General features: G+C 49.9%; 1 pseudogene; it reads right to left on the reverse strand.

Annotated features, from left to right (window-relative positions):
• Window positions 1-7394: 7394 nt before the first annotated feature.
• Window positions 7395-9262, reverse strand: LOC124240648 (A-kinase anchor protein 17A-like; annotated as a pseudogene).
• Window positions 9263-15594: the final 6332 nt, after the last annotated feature.

Here is a 15594-nt window from a genome sequence, read left to right on the forward strand (position 1 = left end):
AGAACATGGCTTATAAGTCACTTCCCTGCGTTACTTTATTTGATCCTTCCAAAACTCTCGCCAAGTAAACAGGCCACAGATTAAGCACCGAGTTCACTGAGACACTTGAAGGTTGAGTGTGATGTTTGTGATCAAACAACCAACAAATGGTGGTGCAGAGAGTTCAACCCACACCTTCTCTGTCCTCCCTCCCAATTGCTGACTTTTCCAGCCACCTGAGTTACCGGCTCCCCCTGAGGACACTGGGTGTCCTTCCTCTGGGCCTTTGCCATGATTATTCCCACGCTCTGGGATGCTTTTCCCTCAGACATCTGACTCAGTCTGCTCGCTCTAGACTATTCAAGTCCCGCCTTCCCAGTGAGGCTCGTCCTGTCCACTGTTTAACTCTCTGCCCACAATCTGAGTCCTCCATCTGCCGCTTTATTCTCCAGAGCATCTCTTCCTGGCTCACCCACCAGATCATGTACATATGCTTGTTGTTTCTTTTCTCCCCTCCAACCAGAATGTGGGCTCCACAAGGTCAGGAATTTGCGTTTATTAAGTCTAAGGGAGACCCAGCAGAACTGTAGGGTCAGCCAGAGCTGGGTGCATCTATAACTCGTGTGATTTGGTATTTTAGTGGTTTAGATTAGAGCCAGGCCCATTACTAAAGATCTATTCTGATAATTTTAAGCAGCATGATAAATTATTAAGTAAATTTACATTTTCAGTAGGTAAAGGGCAGGCATGAGCTCTTGCTTCCTCCAGATGCGAGAACCCAGATGCAAATCCATCCTCTCTGGGTGAAATGGGAATGTGTGAGGACAACTGGCCTAAGTGTAAAGTAAATAAAAAGATGCACAAAAAAGACATTGAAGCATGTTAAAAACTAAAACCATAAAGTGTGGTTTCCTGTCACACACCAGGGATTATGTGGCCTCCAGTGAGTCAGAGTTGGGAGAGAAGAGAGCAGCGTGGAGGGAAGAGGCCAGGCTGAGTCCCATCTCTCCCTCCTCTGGCCCTTCCTTCCTCCTGGAGTGTCACCTCACGCTCAAACCGAGATTCCAGGGTCAGCACGTGCAGTCATGAAGTGTGGCTGCTTCTGCAACCCAGTCACCGGGACACAGAACATTTTGCGTAGTAAGTGTGGCTCAGCACGCCACCACTCATCTATGTCCATTCTTCCTCTACAGCTGAGTAAAGAACACGAGCAGAGGGAGATTAACAAGAACAAGGTTATGTATATATATGTATATGTACATAATAAGGACCCACAGAGGCAAATGGGGAGGGGGAGAGGAAGCCCCTGTCAGCAGCGGTGGGCATCCTGCCAGTGCCCAGACTGGAGAGAACCGGCCCAGAGCCTGGGTCGGCCACGTTAACAGTCCAGCCGGGGACGGCACGGTTGGTGCTACATGCAGCTGCTTCTGTTCTCCACACTGGAGCTTCCCAAGTCTGGGGCAGTTCTGAAGTGGGCTCCGTGGCCCTCACCCTCCAACACACACACAACACACACACCCTGCACATACAGAAACACACACAACACACACATACATACCCCATACTGCACGTATACACACAACAAAACATGCGTCCCCTGAGTTGTGGTCCTCTGGCTGCTGTAGGAAGAGAGCAGGTTAAGCTTCCCTTGAAGGATCTGAGCCCATTTCCCATGGAGCAAAACCTGTTCCTGGTTACACACAGTCTGCATAGCAAGATCTCCTCCATATTTGTTGAGGTTTGTGTTAGAAGAAAGGAATTGTGGGTGGCTCCTATGAGGCCCTGGCAGGTGATGAGGGTGCCCCAGAGGCAAGGGTACCACTGGCCGTGCCCTGAGCACAGGCACAGTTGCTCTGACCAGGAGCCTCCAGACACAGGGCTGGCTCCTCCACAGTCAGAGGGGCCTTCTGGTGTTTGGACTGAGCGTAGAGTTTTCTGTCTAAAAACATATGGTGCTGTCCACATGGCACCACCTGGGCTTTGCCAGGGCGGTCCCCGGGCTCTATATGAACAGGGAACCAGAGTGTATCCAGTCTCAGCAGGTGTTGCGCTGTCTACCATCACTCTGGATAGGTGGGCTCTAAGTGTTCTGATGGCAGTTGGTGACACAGGGGCCTCCCATCACAGGCAAGGAGTTGTTCCCTTTGACTGCACCTGCTCTCTTTTGGCCAGGTGGGCCCCAGGTACACTGATGGAAAGTGGGAATACCAGGTCCTCCAGTCATGGGAATGGTGTATCCCCTCCCTCTGTGCCACCTGGACTCTGGGTGGGTGGCCCCCGGTGCTCAGAATGAGGTGGAACTAGAAGTGGGTGCAAACACAGGGGTGATGTTTGCCCTCCTACTGCAGCAGCTGTGCTGTGGCCAGATGGACCCCAGTTATCTGACCAAAAGGGAGACCAGAGGTGGTGCTGGTGCCCCCTCAGTCCTGCCCCAAAGTTGAGAGCACTGGATACCTGTGACTGGGTGAGGCCTGGGGTAGACACACTGACCCCAAAGCTCCCACGTTCCACGGGGGCTGCAGGTCCCAGGAACACAAGTGGGCCTGGAGCCATATTGGCCAACAGTGAGCTACTGTCCCATATGCTGGGCATCCTGGTGGCAACTCCAAAGCCAGTAGTAGTAGATATGCCACTGGGGAGAACACCTCAGGTGTCACTCAGAGTCAGGTGGGTGCTGACAGTGGTGCCAAATGCGGAAGCTGGAGATGTCAAAACTGTAAAACCTGGTTGCATTATGCTGCCTCTGGGAGGCTGGACTGCGGGAGGGGTGGGGCCTACGGCCTGTGCTAGGGCTGCCAGTTTTCCCAACAGGAAAGAGTCGTCAGGCTGCTGCCCACCACAGGCCCCAAATGTGGGCAGAGGGGTGATTCCCGGGTCAAAGAGAAGGTTGGAAATTGCGGTCTGTCTGCTGACTGACTGTGCAGGTAAACAGGTGGAGATGTGGGCCGAGGCAGTGCTGTCATTGGGTGGTGTGTTCTCAGAACCAGGAAGCACCATGTAAAATGGGCAGTGGTTGTCCCTGGAGACAGGGGGACACTGGAAGGTGACAGCCTGGGAAGGAGGCGTGGGATCCAGAACATCTGTGTCAGAGGCATGCTTGAGGTTTGCAGAGGTGATGCCTCCTGGGGGAGTGTGGGGGACACAGGACCACGAGGGCTTGGCCAGTGAAAACAGGAGCACTGGGGAGAAGGGCTCTCTGCTGCTGCCCATCAGGGGCCCCACATGTGGACTGAGGGGCAATTTGGGGGCCAAGGGATAGATAAAAATTGGGGTGGGGAAGAGGACCATCAGTGAAGGTGGGCTGTGGAGACTGGTCCCTTTGCAGGTGCCTCTGCTCCACACTGCAATGAACCTGGGGAAATGGGAGCGATCTCACACTGGAGCCTGCAGGAGACCAGAGAATGCCAGCCTGGGAAGGGAGAGCCGTGTCCATGTCAGTGATGCCAGGCTCTAAAGTAGGCTGGGAGGTCAGACCTGCAGATACTGTGGTTGTCACGGTGGAAGGGACTGCCACAGAAAGGATGGGCTGGCCTGTGAAAACAGGAGTCCTGGAGGAAGGGAGTGGAAGAGCAGTAGGTAAGAGAAAAGGAGGGGGGAAGCTAACACGTGGCTGTTGGGGATTCTTTTTGGCAAGAGGGCAGCTTGAAGGAGAAGGTCGCCATGCTTGGAGGTGTGAGGAGGCCAGAAATAGTAGCTGCTGTCGCTCTGACTGAATGAAAAGGGCCTCCATTCTCACTAAATGGAATTCCCAAAATGGAACTTGGTCTAAAAGGGGGAAGAGAATGGGCAGGAACAGCAGGAGGAGGAGAGTTCAGGACTGTGCATCTTGTTTCCTGATCAGTATTTGGGGTCTAGGAAGCTGGAGGGACAGACAGGATCCTGGGTCTGGCAGACAGGTCAACTGAGTCAGTGGGAGGAGCAGCGACCTGTGAAGGGTGAGTGTCGAGGGGCAGGGAGTCTGCAGTCTCCGAGGCAACTCGGAGGGGTGAAGGTGGGGAGAAGGAAGGGACAGGCCAAGTGGCCCTGTGGTCTGCCATGCCCCCTGTTTTATCCTCCAAGATCTTGTTCTGCTGACACTCACTGTTCTCTTACAAGGTGCCCGGGTTTTTGGCAATAGCTGTGCAAGGAAGCTGAGGAGGTGGGAGTGGCTCACCTGGGCCCCACAGCAGTGGCAGTGGCAGTGGCAGGGGGAGCACAAGTGGCATGATGATTCTCTGTTTGCAGGACCTACTGCTGGGAGATCCCTGGGGAGAAGAGCTCCTTGATGGGATGTCTGCAGGCTTTCGTCCCACATCTTCCCTGACATCAGTGAGCCTGGGGAGCTGGGCAGAGGGTCTTCACCTGGCACTTCCTTTGTTGACCTCTTGGGCAGCAGGGAGCAGCATGAGGTTGGGTCAGAGAGCACCATTGCATATGGATCAGGCTTCCAAGGAGGCAGGACATCTCCAGCAGGGCTGTGTGAGATGGTGATGACATGGCTTTCCCAGGAGGAGCTGATTGGAGACATCTGGGTGTTCTCACTCACGCTGTCTTCTGGGTGCTTGGGATGGAGGTCCGGAGGCCCAGGACTGCACTTGCGGGAAGTGAGGACTCCGTTGGTCTCCAGGGGACTAGGTGTCAATGTTACATCCCCACTGCTGTGTGGGCCCCTGTGCCCACTGTCTTGTCCTTTGTTCTCTATGTGATGCTCCTCCTTTTCCTTTCCTTCTCTGGGCTCTTCTTGGGCCTTCACCTCAGTCTCCTTTGGGCAAGGAAGTGAGAGGTGACTGGATGGTGCTGGCTTCATAGCCCTGATGACCTGCCCAGGTGGTGAACAGAGGAGAGTAAGTTTGCACCCTGGAGGAGGGATCCTTATGTTTCTCAAGTTTCCAGACATCATGGGATTACGAGCTCTAGCTCACCAAGGGGAGGATCCCCTGAGGGGAGTGCGTGGCCTGCTGGACTGGATACCACCTCTCCTGTGCCATGTAAAAGCCAGCCGATAAAGGCACTGGGTCCTGATTGGGACCCTCCAGACGGAGGGTTGGCACGAGAGCAGCGGGGTGGTCTCAGCCAGGTGGGGCAGCAGAGCAACCCCTGGGTCTCACCTGGTGTGAGGAGGCTTCACGTCCACAGCCTGGATTTTTATTTAAAACAATTTTGTGACGAGGATAAATAAAATGTTAGATGTGTGAAGGCCCAGGAAACATTGCAACAAAGAGACATATTCAGCCTTAGCATGCTGGCCTCCCCAAAACCCCTCACTGACACCCTGATATTACTGGGGAGTCAAATGGGAATGAAATACGTTCTAACTGGTAAATTCCCTATTTAAATAGCTAAATCTTCCCTATATATTTCGTGTATCCTCATTTCTTCTTCATATGACAGCCAATATTTTAAGAAGGAAGGAATTCATCCTTTTTTTCACCCAGTTTATAACCCAAGAGAAAACCTGCCCGCAATATTTGTAATCTGTATCTGCAAATCCAGAAGACAGCACAAGCATTCACCGAGCAGCAAAGGATGGTGTGGCGGGTGAAGAAAGGAGGGCAGAAGAAATGAGTGTCCAGAATAGAGAGCTTCTAGCAGGGTTCCAGTCAAACACAGTAGGGGGAGGCACAAACGCTCAGGATGGCTTCTAGATTCACCCGAATATGCCCAGCGATCCCTGGAATACAGTCTGAGGGAGAACGTTGGTGAACGCTTTTTTTTAAAGACTTTTTTAGAGCAGTTTTAGGTTTACAGCAAAATTGAGAGGGAGGTACAGAGGTTTCTCACATGCCTTCTGCATCCACACATGCACAGCCCCTCATTATCAACATCACTCCCAGAATGGTACATTTCTTACCAGGGATGGACCTACACTGACACATCACAATCACTAAAGTCCACAGTTTACCTTAGGGCTCACTCTTGGTGGTGTACATTCAGTGGGTTGGGACAAATGTATAATGACATATATCCATCGTTATAGTATCATCCAGAATGTTTTCACTGCCCTAAAAATCCTCTGTGCTGTGCTTATTCATCTGTGCCCCATGCCCCTCCACTAGTGACCACTGACCTTTTTATTGTCTCCATAGATTTGCCTTTTCTAGAATTTCCTATAGTTGGAATCATACGGTATGTAGCCTTTTCAGATTGGCTTCTTTCACTTAGTAATATGCATTCCAGTTTCCTCCGTGTCTTTCCATGGCTCAATAGCTCCTATCTCTGTAGCAGTGAATAATATTCCACTGTCTGGGTGTATTGGTGAACTTTTGAGACTGGGAATGCTCAAAACCATGATCCTTAATTCACCTAGGAAATCTCAAACCCAATTAAAGAAATTTATAATTTTTCAAACTGCTTACAACATCACTCCTAATTTCTGCAATCCCCACAACAATCTTAAAAAGCTAGTGTTGTCCTGTTTTCATTGACTGACGTTAAGAGACATGAACTTACCTGATCTTGATTAGAAACCAACTGCCCCTGGCTCCCCCCCCCCCAAGCCCACTGCACTACACCAGGGGGTTAGGACTAGGGTTTTCCTGTTTAGCAAATTAAAATACAGTGTTTTATCTGGCGATCCTAGTTGGCATAAAGGGCCCAGACATCTAATAATGGTGGTATCAGAGATACCTTCAGTTTTTCAAAAACCCTAGTAGAAAGTCGATATGTACGATGGCATGGCCAATGACAATGCCAACTTTTGACCACTCTCCCACCCCACCCACTAGTCAATGTATTCTCTCCTTTGTTATCTTATCCTGATTAGAAGTTTTGAGCAGCAACTATGTTTCCCTCTGAAATGGAAAAGAGACAATTAATGATTGCTTAAATGCAGTCTCTTTGGAAGGCTAATTCTTTCAAAGATGAGAGTCAATAGCAGATGGGTGAAGAGTGGGAACCAGTGTATGCTAGAATTGCAAGGACTGCCTGTAAGTGGTGGGAGGGACAAAGGTGGGCATCAATGGGGTTCTAAGAGCCGGGGTGTGCTCCAATCTGAGCAACCCTTCCCTGATTCATTTGCATAACAAGATTCAGCCTAAGATGGCATCTGAGGAAAATGGTCTCCTGCTAAAATACCACCTGAAGCCATTGTTCTACTTTAGAATGTGCTGTCCAGTACACAAGCCACTAACCCCCTGTGGCTGTTGAGCACTTGAATTGGGGCTGGTCCAACTTGAGTTGTGCTATGAATGTAAGATACATTGGATTTCAAAGACTTAATACCATAAAAGAATGTATAATAGCTCTAATTTCTATGTTGGGTACATGTCCAAAAGATGTTTTATATATAGTCATTAAGTAAATATATTATTAAAATTAAGTTGACCTGCTTATTTTTTTCAATGCAACTGCTAAAAATTAAAATTATATGTATGGCTTGTGTCATATTTCTGTTGGGTTATGCTGATACCCCGTGCTGGGAGATAGATCAAAGAAACTCTAGGACTGGTATGACTAGCACGTTCCCACGCGCAGCTTAGTTTAGATTGTCCACTAGTCTAAGCACGTTCTAGCTAAGAGTAATATCACGTTTGTGTTACTGAGAGTCACTCTAAAACAATAAAAAACTGTTACTGTGCACTCTCCAGGTTTTTCTTTTCCTGGTGTGTTTTTTCTCTCAGTATTAAGACTGACTTCTTTTGGTTACCGTGGCAACAAGCTGAGGAAGGCGGGCCCTGCCACTGGCTGTGTTCCAGAGACATGCACAGATGGCAGCCCAGAGCAGGAAGAGGCGGCTCCCAGCTGAAGGTCACCACCAGCGCCATCCTGCCTGGCCTGTCCTTGGCTCTGCCAGCAGCTCCGCAGTCAGCCTGATGGACCACAGGTTCCTCTGAGCCAGCAGCAGCTTCCGCTCTTCTAGTTTTGTTTTTTTTCTTGTAGCTTTCTCTGCTCCGCAGCTTGTAGCTTCTCAAGCTTTACCTGATTCTGACAGAGTTCATGGTCCCGCTGCTGTTTTTCCCTCTTGCATAGCTTCTCCTCTCTTTTCCTTTCTCCAATTCTCTGCTCTTTGCCTCCTTCTCTGCCATTTTGTTCTCCTCTTTGCTGCCATTTCTTAATTGAGGCATTATTCAGGTGCTTGGTTGAGTGAAAAGAAACCTTGGGGACTGGCCCCATCTCCGAGAGGTTAAGTTCCTGCTCTCCACTTCGGTGGCCCAGGGTTTCAACGGTTCGGCTCCTGGGCACGGACAAGGCACAGCTCATCAGGCCATGTCTAGGTGGTGTCCCACATGCCACAACTAGAAGGACCCACAACTAAAATATACAACTATGTACTGGGGGGATTTGGGGAGAAAAAGCAAAAAACAAACAAAGATTTGCAACAGTTGTTAGCTCAGGTGCCAATCGTTAAAAAAAAAAACGAAAAAGAAACGTTGGTGTTGCAGGTCACAGCCTCACCATCCTCGCCTGTAATGTGAGCTCTAGCCACCCAAGACGCTCAGGGCTTGGATGAAGCCCACGTAACCACGGTACTGGACATATGCCTTGAAGTTCAAGTGTCCCCCGAAACTGAAGGTGTGGAAGTTCAGGCAGGTCATCTCCTCCCCATAGGGGTCCAGCAAGGGGATGTCCACTTTCCCTATCTCCCTAAACTTCTCAAACGCCTTGACTAGAACCTCCTTGCTGGGCTTCTGTGAGCCTGCCTCCTTCAGGGTAACCATTTGCAGGGCAGCCCCTCCAGGCGAATTGTGTCCAGCCTCTCCTGGCAGCATTCATTCATATCTACCTGTGGAAGAAGGTGTCCCAGTTGTGGTGCGTGGGGAAGTCGATTTGAACTCAGTGGCCCGTACCTGGAGTGTGTCAGAGAAGCCCCTGAGCTGGATGGTCTTGGCCACCAAGGCAGGCCGGGAAAGACTTGACCAGACCTTGTTCTCCCCCTCACCCTTGAAGTCCGGGGTGCTCTTAGAAATCCAGAGGATGGAGAACTAGTGATTGTGTACCATGCCCTTCAGTCTTTCCGGCACCTCCCAGTTGGAGATAGACTCCCGGGCTGCTGCAGCTGTGCGAGGACCAGGCTGATAGTCATCTTCACCATGGGTTTGACGTAGAGGCTGTACAGAAAGCAGAACTCCAGTGCATGAGACATGTGGTGTACTGTGGTACCTGCTGCCATAGCTGGGGCATTGGTCCCGCACAGGGCTTCAGCTGTGTCCCAAGCCACTGCCCATGTGGCCCAAGCTCGCTGCCTTCTCCCAAGGACCTCCACAGGCACAGCCTCTTCGTCAGGCATCACCAGTGTCAGCCAGAGGCTCGCCTGAAGGGATCCATACCTCTGTCACCCTCTTCCGTGATGGTGCTAAGTGCTGGAGATATGAAGGTAAGACATTAATTTCCGCCTTTGAGAACCTCAGTCTTAGAGACAAAGAATAAGTAGCCAGTTACAAATATGCCCTCTGGGCTAAAGGGAACTTGACTGTCTCATTCACAGTTTTATCGACAATGTCTGGGCCATATGCTGGATAAATATTTGATGAATAAATAGATGAATGAATGCAGAGTACTACGGGAACACAGAATGGAGAGTTAGGGAAGGCTTTCTAGAGGAATTGCTGACTCCAATGGTCAGAAAGAGGTAGCCCGGAAGAGCAGACTGGAGAAAGTATTCCAGAAGGAGAAACGGCAAGGTTGGCTCAGGCGTACATAACAGTTATGCCTGGATTAGAGGCTGGCAGAGGAGATCATGAGAATATGAAGAGACTCCCATGATGAAGAGCCTCATATGCAAAACTACTAACTTAAGATTCTATCCTAAAATCAATGGAGAGTCATCATTGAGCACAGAAGCAACATTATGAAGTTTGTGATGTAGAAAGATGAACCTGAGAGCATAATGGAGGGCTGGTTTGTTATAGAGTGGCTAACACTGGAGGCAAGAAGACCAGTTAAAGAACTGGCAAATAATTCAGGCAAGGGAAGATAAGAGTGTAAGCTAAGGCAGTGATACTAGAAAGCCAAGGAGGAAATAGGATTAGGAGATATCTAGGGGGTAGATTTGACAGGACTTGAGGACAAACTGACTGTGGGGATTGAGAGAGGAGGAGCAGAGGATAATGGCCAGGTTACTGTCACAGGGAGATGGGTAGGTGGAGGAGGCGCTCCTTTCCCAGCTGGAACCAGCCCAGTGGGCAGGAGAGGCGCTGCGTGCTGTGTCTTCTTCACGTGTCCTACAAGAGCTGTGGCAGGGGCACCTCTACCTGTCCTCACGACATAGTAGGCCTTGGGGCAGTCCTGCATGCATGTCACATCTGCCAAGGGAAGAAAAGTGTCTGTCTTGGTATCAAGTATGACAGGTTTCCCAACCCTCCTCTATATACTCCCCACTGTGTACCCCTTGGTACACACTGTGTACCTGGTACAGTGTGTACCGGGGGAGACAGGATGCAGGAGGAGTGAGACAATGTCCCTGTGGGCTGATGGATGTCCTTGGGAGCTGAGATGAATGTCCAGGAAATAGAATTGACCACAAAGCCTTTAGGAGTTGAGAGGAAACAGAGGTCAGAGTGGACTGGCCTTGGTGGGCAGGACAGAAACCACAGTCCGTCAATATGAGCCCGAGGATGTACGGCGCATCCCAGGAGTGGGAGTCCACATAAGGCAGTGCTGGGGCAGCAAGTGTCAAGGCTCCACTGAAAAAAACAAAGTTCAGGGCCAACGTGATGACCTGTCCCCACAACTTCAACTTTCTATTTCGAGCCTTGAATGTGTTCCCTCCAAGATAAGATTTTGACCTCGATTCTGCTGTGCTGCCCACACTGTGTGGCTGTTGAAATTAAAATGAAAGGAAATTAAAACTTCAGTTCCTCATTTGTGTAAGCACAGATATAGAAAGTTTCCATCATGACAGAAAGTGCTATGGACAGTGAGTCTGTTTTACCTGGGTGTTTAAAAAGTAGATCAAACCTTAAATTCTCTGCTCTACAAAGCAAGGTGAGCTGGAGTCGAGTTGTTCAGCCTCGCACCACCCCAGTCCTTTCTCCACCCACCCCAGTGGAGTCTCTGATTCTTCCTTCTTCCTTAGGAACATTTAGGGGTGGAAGGTGAGGGCAGGTTGATTAGAAAGTAACAAACTGAGATTTGCTGGCTCTGCAGTTTAGGACTCAGTCCTTAGAGGCAACTTCTTCCCCAGCTTCTGCTCAACCTCGTGGACTGGCAGCCAGGCTCTCCTGCATTTCTAGTGTGAGCCGCTGGTCAACTCTAGACCAGCAGCCAGGCTGTGTCCATAACTCTAGTGAGCATTAAGCACAGGCGCTGATGGGAAAGCTAAGTGATATTAGGGCTGCTGCAGAAAGTGCTGTGGACTCAAACTCTGCTGGGAGACTCTCTGAGCTCCTGAGGACAGGGCCATGTCGTGCACTCTGAGTTCCAGCACCCAGCAAAGGCCAGGGCTCCAGTGAATGCTTGTTTGGTGGTTCTTGTGTTAAAGATGTATATTAGCAACGGTTCATTGTCCAGCTGATGTATCTGGTTAACCAGGGGGGAGCCCTAATCTCCTCAAGATGAAAAACCTCTGGATTAGTTTCCTATTGCTCTTGTAACAAATTACCACAAACCTAGTGGATGAAAACAATACAAATTTCTTATCTTACAGTTGTGGAGGTCAGAAGTCTAAAACGGCTCTACAGGGCTGTGTCCCTTTTGGAGGTTCTGGGAGACAATCTATTTCTTTGCCTTTTCCAGCATCTGGAGATCACCTGCATTCCTTGGCTTGTGGCTGCTTCCTGCATCTTCAAAGCCAGAGCACAGCATATTCTCTCTTTGTTCCTCTGCCCTGTCATCACATAGGCATCAACTACTAACTCTGATCCTCCTACCTCCCTCTTGGGAGGACCCTTCTCAAAATGTAGGATAATTCCCCCATATAAAGACCATTAATTTAGTCACACCTGCAAAACCCTTTTTGCCGTGTAAGTGACATTCACAGGATCTGGGGATTAGGATGTGGACATTTGTAGGGGCCACATTGTTCAGTCTACCACAACCTCCAGAGGAATTACCCAGTTTATAAAAACTAACCCTGGTGGGGTGGTGGTGAGGGGCAGGGTGGGAGAACGTGAGAAGATCAGGCCTGAGACATCCTGTGCCCAGCCCTTGGGGGACTACGGCTCTGTGTTATGCACCAGCACCGAAGTCTCATTCTAGTCTAACTCACATCCCTAGTTTAAGGGAAGACCACCTTGTAGTGATGACGTCTTCCTGTCTGTCTGAAGGCTCCTGAGAAGTTCACTGGAGGCACTCTAGATTCAGGCAATTAGGAAAGAAGGTCTGGGGTTGGGATGATATGGGAGATCTGGAATGTTCTCATGAAGCAGCAGCTTCTGGGGAGGATGGTGACTGAGATTTGTATAAGAGGAGGTGAGATGGATGGACAAAGAAGACTGGGATCTTCGATTGTTTTCTGCTGGAGGGGACCAGGAATGGTGAGGAGGATAGCTATCCCTGTGCCTTGCAGGGAAATGGTGTCCTAGCAAATGACTCCTCAACAAGAAGAGGAAAAATGGCCACACATTTCTACCCTGAGGGTCTTGCTTCTCAGGTCTACTCTGCTGGGCTGGGGAGATCAATGCTGGCACTTTCCTGGTCTTCAGCATGTTCGTCCTTCCTTCTCTCTCTCCTATACCCTCCACTGCTCCTTCTTTCAGTTGAGTTGAATTTTGTTTCATTTTCCTTCTCCCCTTCATGTGCTGAGACTAATCATGGCATCCCTGGAGACCTGAGGGCACTGCCCCACGTTAGCGGGAACCACTATGTGGGATCTGCTGGAGGCAGCCAACCTCAGAATGGGCCATACTCTGTTCAAGAAGATTCATTAAACAACAGATGCTAAATCAAGGGGAAACTTTGATGAGGAGCTGACCACCTGCATTTCCAGAAAGTGTCTCTCCACAGACTGCTTATTAATCACAAGGGAATTATAACTGTGCAGTGGAGAAATGGGACAGCGCCCTCAACAGATGACCACAATTAACATCACTGATGAGAGGCAGCTGAACATGTGGTGTCTGCAGAATGACACAACATCACCCGTGAGGAATTCTGGCTGAGAATGCATTATCTCCATCTAATCGTGGGGAAACTTCACACAGACCCCCCATGGAGGGGTAGGGACTGTCTTCCTCTACAATGTTAATACTATAAATGATGAAGACAGTCTGTGGATGTGTTTCAAATTAAAGGAGGCTAAAGCCACATGGTAACTAAATGCAATACCTGCCCCACGGCTGGACCCTGTCCTAAAGGGGAATTGACAAAATTATAATACAGATGGGATATTGAAATATTGTATCAATTGTAAATTCATTGGACTTGACAACTGGGCTGTGGTTATGTGAGAAAGTATGTTGTTCTTAGAAAATACATTCTAAAGTGTTCTTGGGAAAAGGGCGATGATGTATGTAACATATCTGCAAATGGTTCTGAAAAAACTGTACCGTAGATTCTGTCTGCAGATACATTGAGAGCAGGGGACCAAGAGCAAGCACATGAGAAAGCAGAGGGGGGTCAGAGGTGAATGGTGGGGACGGGGTAAAGGGCACGTGTGCCTGTTCTTCGCACTGTTTTCACTCTTCCATTTTTTCTGTGGCTTTTTAAGTTTTCCAAACACACAGTAAACAATTAAAAGGAAAGACACCAATATCTACTGGGCACCAAGCATCGTGCAAGGTCATTTCTCAGATGGAGAGAAGGACAAAGCCCTTCTATGAGGAAAAGCAACTCACTGGGAAGAAGGCTGCCCCACAGGTGCGTGTGACACTGGTCCTCCGAGGGCCCCATGCAGCAGAGCACTTGGCGGGACAGGGCTTGCATCCCAGAGCCCCTCACCCCAGCGCTCGTTGGGGGTGCATTCCTGGTGGGCACACAGTCCATGTGGTGGTTCAGCCTCAAGCTGTCCTGGCAGGGCATTCAGGTCCCAGACACGGGCAGGTCCTGCAGGACTTGTGGCAATCTGTGGGTGGGATGGGGCTGCCGACAGAGTAGGAGAGGCCATGCGCCCCTCTAGGGAATCAGTTCACTGGAAAGTGTGGCATGAGCCTTCCTCGTTTCTTTCAGAGATTTCCAGGGCTCTGTGCCAAGGGTATGGGGCCATGAGTTGAGGACAGCCCTTGGGCTCTGAGTGGAGCATTCTTGTGACAAAAAGAGAAAAAATGTGTGTTTTGTATTCTCCGTAATATCTAGAGGCCCTTCCTGCAACAGCCCCTCAGAAATTTTAAGACTCATTGCAACTACCCGAGATACAGCAAAGGAACACTAAGAGGCCTTGTGGCAGCATGGCCACACACTGGTTGGTGGCCTTTTCACACATGACTCCTGTTCTGCCGTCCTCCACTGACCTCCCAGAATGCCTTGCACTTATCATTAATGTAGCCATTGTCCAGATATGTTATAATTACCTGTTGAATGCACAGCACCTATGGGAGGGCCTGGCGTGTGACAGACAGTCAGTGAGTATTTGTCAGACAAATGAGTGAGAACCATTCACGCCCCCTCAGGGTTTTAGTAGTCACTGCTCCCTCTGCCTAGAATTCTCTTCTCCCAGGTATAGCCTGGTTTGTTCCCTCCCTTCTCAGAGACATCTTCCAGCCTCCTTCTCGAATTTCAGCTGCATCCTGCCCAACATCCTCTCCCCCTTCCCTGCCTTATTTTTCCTTCTGACTTATCTTCTGTAGAGTTGGCCTTGCCCAGTAGAATGCAAGCTCCATCAGGACAGGGTTCTGTGTGTATTGTTCCCTGCTGTTACCAGGCCTGGAGGAGCATGTGGCACATAGGAGGCCCCCAAGAAGCACTCACTGAATGAATAGACCCCTGGTGTTATCGTTGTGATTGTCATCATCTCATCTTATCTATCCAGGAAATTCCTTCTCAGGAAAGGCTGGAGGAGCTCAGTCACTTGGCTGAAAAGGGCAGAGTCACGAGTTGAACCCAGGACCTTAAGAAGAGCTCTCGCTATTTCTGCCCTGGTTCCCCGGGAGAGCTGTGGGACGCTTAGAGGTGTCTCTGCTGTCTCGTAGGGGATAATTTGGGGTGATGAGAATGGATTCCCAGTCCTTGTGTTTCTTAGAGGAAGTCCAGCTTGGAGATGGCTTGGTTCCAGGAGCTTCTCCACACCAGCCAAACCTTAATTTTCAGGTCAGGTCCTTTGTTACTTTTCCTCTCTGGAAAGTCAGGTGGTCACCCTGTTTCTTCCCTCAGCCTCCCCGTGGACTGGTGAAAGGGGCAACAGCATTGCAAGGACAGACTCAAGTCACTTTCCAGCATTGGGTGGGTCTGAGGAGAGCCCCGGCATCTGTGGTTTTAAAGCTCTGCAGGTGACTCTAATGGGCAGCCAGGGGTGAGATCCAGGGCCTTTCTCAATGGGAAAATCAAATCAAGTAAATTAAGGAACCATCCTCTGAGACCTGTAAAGCTCTCTCGATGGCAAGTTACGCCTGTGACTGAGCCCCAGAGAAGGGCCCGAAGTCAGTCCTGAGTTCCCAGCATGGTGCAGGCAAGATGGTCCTGCAGGCCTTGATGAGTCTCTGAACTTCTCTTGGAAACGGAGCCCAGCTCCACAGCCTGCCTCCCGGGCTCCCTCCGCCCTTTGCTGCACTGCACAGCCGCCTGTCTCCAAGCCCGTGTTCTTCACAGCTTGTCAGCTGGGACAGT

Source organism: Equus quagga, chromosome 6 (assembly GCF_021613505.1).
Source record: "Equus quagga isolate Etosha38 chromosome 6, UCLA_HA_Equagga_1.0, whole genome shotgun sequence".
NCBI lineage: Eukaryota > Metazoa > Chordata > Mammalia > Perissodactyla > Equidae > Equus > Equus quagga.